The sequence below is a fragment of the Scyliorhinus torazame genome, chromosome 1 (assembly GCF_047496885.1).
Source record: "Scyliorhinus torazame isolate Kashiwa2021f chromosome 1, sScyTor2.1, whole genome shotgun sequence".
NCBI classification, from domain to species: domain Eukaryota; kingdom Metazoa; phylum Chordata; class Chondrichthyes; order Carcharhiniformes; family Scyliorhinidae; genus Scyliorhinus; species Scyliorhinus torazame.
In genome coordinates, this window is record NC_092707.1 from 53,550,367 (window position 1) to 53,559,245 (window position 8,879).

Genomic DNA, 8,879 nt, shown 5'->3' on the forward strand with positions numbered 1-8,879 from the left:
ATGAACCTGTACTTTTGTTCGATAACGCTCCCCAACTCCCTACCAATAACTGAGTAGGTCCTGCCCCGATTTGATCTACCAAAATACATCACCTCACATTTATCTAAATCAAACTCCATCTGCCATTCATCGGCCCACTGGCCCAATTGATCAAGATCCCATTGCAATTCTAGATAACCTTCTTCACTGTCCACTATGCCACCAATTTTGGTGTCATCTGCAAACTTACTAACCAGCCTCCTAAATTCTCATCCAAATCATTAATATCAATAACAAATAACAGTGGACCCAGCACTGATCCCTGAGGCACACCGCTGGTCACAGGCCTAAACAACCCTCCACAACCGCCCTTTGTCTTCTGTCGTCAAGCTAATTTTAAATGCCTGTCTAAATGCCTGTAGATCCTGTCTCTCAGAATACCTTCTAACAACCTACCCACCACAGACGTTAGGCCCACCGGTCTGTAGTTCCCAGGCTTATCCCTACAGCCCTTCGTAAACAAGGGCATGACATTTTCTACCCTCCAATCTTCAGGCACCTCACCTGTGGCCGTCGACGATTCAAATATCTCTGCTAGGGGACCTGCAATTTCCCCCCTAGCCTCCCACAACGTCCTGAGATAATTTAATGATGTCCCGGGTATTTATCTACCTTGATGCACTTTAAGATCTCTAGCATCTCCTTTGTAATATGTACACTCCTCAAGACATCACAGTTTATTTCCCCAAGTTCCCTAACATCAATGCCTTTCTCAACAGTAAATACCGATGGGAAATATTCATTTAGGATCTCACTCTACTCTTGTGGATCTGCACATAGATGACCTTATAGATCCTTTAGAAGTCCTACTCTCTCCCTCATTACTCTTTTGCCCTTTATGTATTTTTAGAAGCTGTTTGGATTCTCCTTTGCCTTATCTGTCAAAGCAATCTCATGTCCCCTTTTTGCCATCCTGATTTCTCTCAATTCTACTCCGGCAACCTCTGTACTCTTCAAGGGATCCACTTGATCACAGCTACCTATGCGTGTCAAACGCCTCCTTCTTTTTGACCAGGGCCTCAATATCCTGAATCATCCAAGGTTCGCTATTTCTACCAGCCTTGCCCTTCACTTTAAAAGGAATGTGCTGACCCTGAACCCTGGCTAATACTTTTGAAAGCCTCCCACTTACCAGCCGTCCCTTTGCCTGCCGACAGATTCCCCCAATCAACTTTTGAAAGTTCCTGTCTAATACCATCAAAATTGACCGTGCCCCAATTTAGAATTTTAACTTTTGGGCCAGACCTATCATTTTTCATAGCTTTCTTAAAACTAATGGAATTATGGTCACTGGTCCCAAAGTGATCCCTCACTAACACTTCTGTCACCTGCCCTTCCTTAATTCCCAAGAGGAGGTCAAGTTTTGCCCCCACTTGATGCTGGCAATTGCTCTGAGAGCTCTTCAAGGGGCTGGAAAGGGCTGGTTCCGGGGGGGGACGACATAGGGTCTCGCTGTACGCGGATGACCTCTTATATGCAGCAGATCCAGGGGCAGGGATGGGTGAAATCATGGCGACTTTGGGGGAATTTGGCCGGTTTTCGGGATATAAACTGAATATGACAAAGAGCGAGATGTTTGTACTCCAGGCAAGGGGACAGGAGGGTCGGCTGGGGGAGTTGCCGTTTATTTTGTGGGGGACAGTTTTAGGTACTTAGGGATACAAGTGGCGTACGGCTGGGGCCAGTTACACAAGTTGAACTTGTCCTAGTTGGTTGAGCAGATGAGGGGCGAGTTTCGGAGGTGGGATGCGCTACCGCTCTCGTTGGCTGGGAGGGTGCAGACAGTTAAGATGACGGTCCTACCGAGATTTTTATTTGTATTCCAATGCCTCCCAATTTTCATCCCGCGGACCTTTTTTAAGAGGGTTAACAAAATCATTCTGGTCTTTGGGTGGGTAAGTCCCCGCGAGTGAAGAAGGTGATGCTCGAGAGGAATCGGGGGGGGGGGGTGCTTGCTCTGCCAAATTTCAGTAATTACTACTGGGCGGCCAACATTGCTATGATTAGGAAATGGGTGGTGGGGGGCAGGGTCGGTTTGGGAGCGGATGGAGGCAGCTTCATGTAGGGGCACCAGCTTGAGGGCATTTATAACGGCACCTCTGCCATTCCTGCCGGCGAGATACTCCACCAGCCCAGTGGTGGTGGCGGCCTTGAGGATCTGGGGTCAGTGGAGGAGGTACGTTGGAGCAGTGGGAGAATCGGTTTGGTCCCCAATATGTGACAACCACCGGTTTGCTCAAGGGAGCTTGGATGGGGGGGTTTTGAGTATGGCGAAGGGTGGGAATTGAGAGGATGGGGGACCTGTTCCTGGAAGGGAGCTTCCCTAGCTTGAGGGCACTGGAGGAGAAGTTTCAGTTGGCAAGAGGGAACAAATTCAGATATTTACAGGTGCGGGACTTCCTGCGCAGGCAGGTATCATCCTTCCCACTCCTGCCACTAAGGGGGATCCAGGATAGGGTAGTGTCTAGGGGATGCGTGGGAGAGGGGAGGTCTCGGACATTTACAAAGAACTTATGGGGTCGGAGGAGACGCAGACCGAGGAGCTGAAGCGTAAGTGGGAGGAGGAGCTTTGGGGGTGAGATGGAGGATGGCTTGTGGGCGGACGCGTTTAGCAGAGTCAACGCGACCGCTACGTGCGCAAGGCTCAGCTTGATTCAGTTCAAGGTGGTCCAGCGGACCCACATGACAGTGGCCCGGATGAGTAGATTCTTTGGGGTAGAGGACCGGTGTGGGCCTGGATGAGTAGATTCTTTGGGGTAGAGGACAGGTGTGTGAAATGTGCGGGCGGACCAGCGAACCATGTCCACATGTTCTGGGTGTGTCCAAAACTTGGGGGATATTGGCAGGGGTTTGCGGACATCATGTCCAGAGTATTGAAAACAAGGGTGGCAATGAGTCCAGAGGTGGTGATTTTTGGGGTGTTGGAAGATCCGGGAGTCCAGGAAGAGAAAGATGCAGATGTTCTGGCCTTTGCCTCCCTGGTAGCCCGGAGACGGATATTATTAGCTTGGAGGGTCTCAAAGACCCCAAAGTCGGAGACCTGGTTAACCGACATGGCGAGCTTTCTCGGCCTAGAGAAGATTAAGTTCGCCTTGAGAGGGTCATTGTTAGGGTTCGCCCAGAGGTGGCAACCATTCATTGACTTCTTCGCGGAGAACTAATCGTCAGGGGGGGGGGGGCGGCTAGGGTAGCGTAGAATAGGGGGTTAAATAGGCGGGTCTTGGAGAGATGGGTGTCGGTGTTTGCACAACGTTTATTGTTCTTTGTACATTGTTTTTATACTGTTGCTGTTTGTAATGCCAAAAATACCACCTATAAAATTGTTTGTTTATTAAAACACTCAGTCGGGCCATCCACAAACTGGATGAGAAATTCCGCCTGAATACACTCAACAAATTTCTCACCATCCAGGCTCCTAATGCTATGGCTGTCCCAGTCAATGTTGGGAAAGTTAAAGTCCCCAACTAATATCACCCTATTTTTCTTGCAGCAATCTGTAATCTCCTACATATTTGCTCCTCAATTTCCCGCTGACTATTTGAGGGCCTGTAGCACAATCCTATCAATGTGATCTCGCCCTTCTTATTTTTCAGTTATACCCATATAGACTCTGGGCGAAACCTCGGATATATCCCCTCTCAGTACTGCCGTGATATTCTCCCTAATCAACACTCCCTCTTGCCTCCTATTCTATCTTTCCTATAGCATCTGTACCCTGCAACATTGAGCTGCTAGTCCTGCCCCTTCCTTAGCCATATTTCAGTAATAGCTATAATTTCCCAGTCCCATGTACCCATCCATGCCCTGGGTTCATCTGCCTTGCCCATCAGGCCTCTTCCATTGAAATAAATGTAGTTTAGTTTAGACTTCCCTTGCTCTCTGCCCTGCTTTCTCAGACCATCTGTCCGGTCATGTTTTGTACACTCTCCGTGTTTTATTTCTCTTAGCCTCACTGGAATCATTCGCTGAATTATCCAGTCTCTACACTGTGGCCTTTTTTGATTTTTGACTTTGGTTTCTCTGCCTTTCACTTTTCCCCTTGCTGCCTTTTGTTTCTGTCCCCACTTTACTTCCCACATCTGTTCCCATCTCCCTGCCACATTAGTTTCACCCCTCCCCAACAGCACAAGCAAACACATTGGTTACAGTCCTGCCCAGATCCGGTCTGTTCTGGTCCCACCTCCCCGAGAACAGGTTCCAATGTACCAAGAATTTGAAACCCTCCCTCTTGCACCACCTCTCGAGCCACGTATTCATCTTATCTGTCCTGACATTCCGACTCTGACTAGCACATGGCACTAGTAGCAATCCTGAGATTACTACCTTTGAGGTCCTACTTTTAAGTTTAACTACTAGCTCCCTAAATTCAGCTTGTAAGACCTCATCACGTTTTTTACCTATATCGTTGGTGCCTTATGTGTACCACGACAGCTGGCTGTTCATCCTCTCCCTTTAGAATGCCTTGCAGCCGCTCTGAGACATCCTTGACCCTTGCACCAGGGAGGCAACATGCCATTCTCTGGAGTCTTGTTTGTGTCTGCAGAAACGCATGTCGATTCCCCTTACCATTGAGTCCCCTATCACTAGAGCTCTGCCACTCATTTTCCCGTCCTCCTGTGCAGAAGAGCCAGCCACGGTGCCATGAACCTGGCTGCTGCCACCTTCCCCTGGTAAGCCATCTCCTCCAACAGTATCTAAAACGGTATACCTGTTTTGGAGGGAGATGACCTCGGGGCAGCACGGTAGCCTTGTGGATAGCACAATTGCTTCACAGCTCCAGGGTCCCAGGTTCGATTCCGGCTTGGGTCACTGTCTGTGCGGAGTCTGCACATCCTCCCCGTGTGTGCGTGGGTTTCCTCCGGGTGCTCCGGTTTCCTCCCACAGTCCAAAGATGTGCAGGTTAGGTGGATTGGCCATGATAAATTGCCCTTAGTGTCCAAAATTGCCCTTAGTGTTGGGTGGGGTTACTGGGTTATGGGGATAGGGTGGAGGTGTTGACCTTAGGTAGGGTGCTCTTTCCAAGAGCCGGTGCAGACTCGATGGGCCGAATGGCCTCCTTCTGCACTGTAAATGCTATGACCGCAGGGGACCCCTGCACTGCCCTCCTATGCTTCCTCTGTCTGGTGGTCATTCATTTCCTATCTCCCTCAAATGTTTAACTGCGGTGTGACCAACTCACTGAACGTGCTATCCACGACTTCCTCAGCATCGTGGATGCTCCAAAGTCAATCCATCCGCAGCTCCAGAGCTGTCAAACAGTCTAACAGGAGCTGCAGTTGGACACAATTCTTGACCGTGAAGGAACCAGGGACACTGGAAGGGTCTCTGAATTCTCACATCGCACAAGAGGAACACGACATGGGTCTGAGATCTGCCATGACGTGACCCTTAAGTTAACTTTTTTTTTCTTTTTTTCAATAAATTTAGAGTACACAATTATTTTTTCCCAATTAAGGGGCAATTTAACATGGCCAATCGACCTACCCTGCACATCTTTGGGTTGTGGGGGTGAAACACACGCAGACACAGGGAGAATGTGCAAACTCCACACGGAACCCTTAAGTTAACTTACAACAACTACAATGCCAAAAGAAAAAACACTCACCAATCAATCACTTTCCTGCTAGTCGAGGTGATTAAGTTGACTTCTCCCAGAATCCTCTTCTGCCGCCTCTGCTAGACGATGGTCTTCCTCCTGTTGGTCTCTGGAGGGGTTCTTCGGCTACAGTTTAGTTGAGGTTACTGAGTTGGCATCTTCAGAATTAATCTGCTGGACGTGATATCCTTCTTTACCCCTCCTGCTTGTCCTCCTCGTTGTCTTTTTTTGGTAGGAGGAGTAGGGAGATTTTTAAAAAAAATTTCTAGAGGAGAAGGGAGGGAAACACGTGTGTGTTGTTAATGCAGGATGTTATGCCATATCTAAATAAGACACAACTTCCCAGCGAGAGTATTGTGCCCAATTCTAGATACCCACACTTCAAGAAAGATGTGAAGACTTTAGGATATAGAAATGATTTATAAAATTTATTGTGGGTGTCAGACGAGGCCAGAGTCTATTGCCTATCCCTAATTGCCCTCTGGAAGGTAGTGGTGAGCTGTTGATTGGTGCTGCTGTTGGTGTTCTGTGAAGAGGTTCCAGGATATCGACCCTGCACCAGTGAAGGGACAGTGCTATAATTCCCAAGTCAAGTTGGTGTGTTACTTGGAGGGAAACTTGCAGACGGGAGTGTTCCTGATGCACCTGCTTCCTGGTTCTTCTAGGTGATAGTGCCTGTAGGTTAGGAATGTGAATTACTAGAATGGTTCGAGGCTTGAGGGTTTACAGATACATGGGTAGTTAGATTGGAACAGAAAATAAGTTATCTTTAAAGCAGGGAAGGCTAAGAGGTTTGCTTAACATCATGAAGTGTTTAGATAAGTAAATAAAATACGTTTTCTAAAGGCTGAACATAGATAACATAGAACATACAGTGCAGAAGGAGGCCATTTGGCCCATCGAGTCTGCACCGACCCACCTAAACCCTCCCTTCCACCCTATCCCCCTAACCCAATAACTCCTAACCTTTTTGGACACTAAGGGCAATTTAGTCTGGCCAATCCACCTAACCTGCACGTCTTTGGACTGTGGGAGGAAACCGGAGCACCCGGAGGAAACCCACACAGACACGGGGAGAACGTGTAGACTCCACACAGACAGTGACCCAAGCCGGGAATCGAACCAGGGACCCCGGTGCTGTGAAGCCGCAGTGCTAACCACTATGCTACCGTGCTGCCCACAGATAATGAAGGGCATTGATTTGATGTGAACCAGTGGGGATTTTGTTTTGAATGGTTAGAACGTGAAACACCATGCTTCATAGTATGGTGGCGACAGACTCAATAGTAGCTATCAGAAAGAGAATTAAATACTGGGATTAAAATTGCAGGGATATGGGGAAAGAACTGGGAACTAATGAAGTTTGCTCTTTGAAAGAGCCAGCAGTAACTTGAGGGGCCAAATGGCCTCCTTCTGTGCTGCATCAATTTAATATTAATTTGGAAATTTGACAGTTTTTTACCCCTGCCCTTTTTTCTTTTGACTTAATAATGTACAATTTGCCACTTCCCCTCCTTTAAAATGTATTTCTCCTCTCGTTTCTTTTGGTTCCCTAAATATCATATTACCCAGTTCTGGGCAACATGGTCTTCTGGCCATTCCACTATAACCAGAATGAATGGATGGGGAACACGTGCAAGAGCAGGACAAACTGATTACTGTCTTCCTAGATTGTGGATCTCTTAAACTCTGTCAAATGGTATAGCGTCATAGAATATGAAGTAGTGTTGTAAAGTGATGCACCTTTAACATTGAAACGGTCAGGGCAGCACGGTGGCGCATTGGGTTAGTTCTGTTGCCTCACGGCGCCGAGGTCCCAGGTTTGATCCCGGCTCTGGGTTACTATCCGTGTGGAGTTTTCTCATTCTCCCCGTGTTTGCGTGGGTTTTGCCCCCACAACCCAAAGATGTGCAGGGTGGGTGGATTGGCCCTGCTAATTGCCCCTTAATTGGAAAAAATGAGTTGGGTACTCTAAATTTATTTTTTAAAACTTTGAAACGGTATTCAATATAATTTGCAATGTGAAGGTCAGTGAGTTTTCAATAAAACGCACACGCAACTTATGAAATTTAATACAAAAGTATTCAAATCTCCTGTGCATTTGTCAAGATAATTAAAGGAAGGATGCACCATCCATGGTTAACTAAAGGATAATGCCAAATTGAAAATCAAAGCATATATTTCCATAATGATTAGAGGCAGGTCAGAAGATTGGACAGAATATAAATAACAAGAAAGAATAACCAAAAGATTCATAACAAGGGAGTGTGAGAGAAGGCTAACTAGAAATATAGAAACTGATAGCAAGAGTTTCTACATATATTTTAAAGGAAAAGAATAAGTAAATTGTTCACAGTGCTCAGCAAATGTTTATACGAACAAAAAGGAAGGACGGTAGAAAGAGGGAAAATCGACCGTGAATATCTAAGGAAATAAGGGAGAGTATCAAATTGAAGGAAAAAGCATACAAAGTGGCAAAGATTAGTGGGAGACGAGAGGATTGGGAAATCTTTAGAGGGCAACAGAAAGCTACTAAAAACGCTACAAAGAGTAGGATGTTGGCTGGTATGGAGGGCTTTAGCTAAGAGGAGAGGTTAGATAAACTCAGTCTGTTCTCACCGAAACGACAGAGATTGAGCGACGACTTGATAGATCTACAAGATTGTGTGGCATGGACAGAGTGGATAGTCAGATGCTCTTTCCTCGGGTAGGAGAGTCAAGTACTAGGGGACATAGGCTTAACGTGCATGGGGAAAAGTTTAGAACAGATGTGCGAGGCAAGTGTTTTTACACAGAGGGTGGTAAATATATGGAACGCGCTGCCTGGGGAGGTGGTGGGAGCAGGTACGATAGTAGCATATAAGGGACATCTAGACAAATATATGAATAGGGTGGGAATGGAAGGATACGGACTCTGTAAGTGCAGACGGTTTTAGTTTAGGCAGGTACCATGGTCAGTACAGGCTTGGAGGGCCGAAAGACCTGTTCCTGTGCTTCTTTGTTCTTTGAATGGGTTTCACAATGCATTCATACAATACAAGTGGGATAAGGGCAAAAGAAAGGGGTCAGGGCAAAGACCGTGACACAAATAATTATTGTTTATGTGAGTCCAGTAAGTCAATGTCCAACCCTTTGTCTGGCATAATTCTTCGTCTTTGTTGTAGAAACTCGGTTATGAAATGAAATGAAAATCACTTATTGTCACAAGTAGGCTTCAAATGAAGTTACTGTGAAAAGCCCCTAG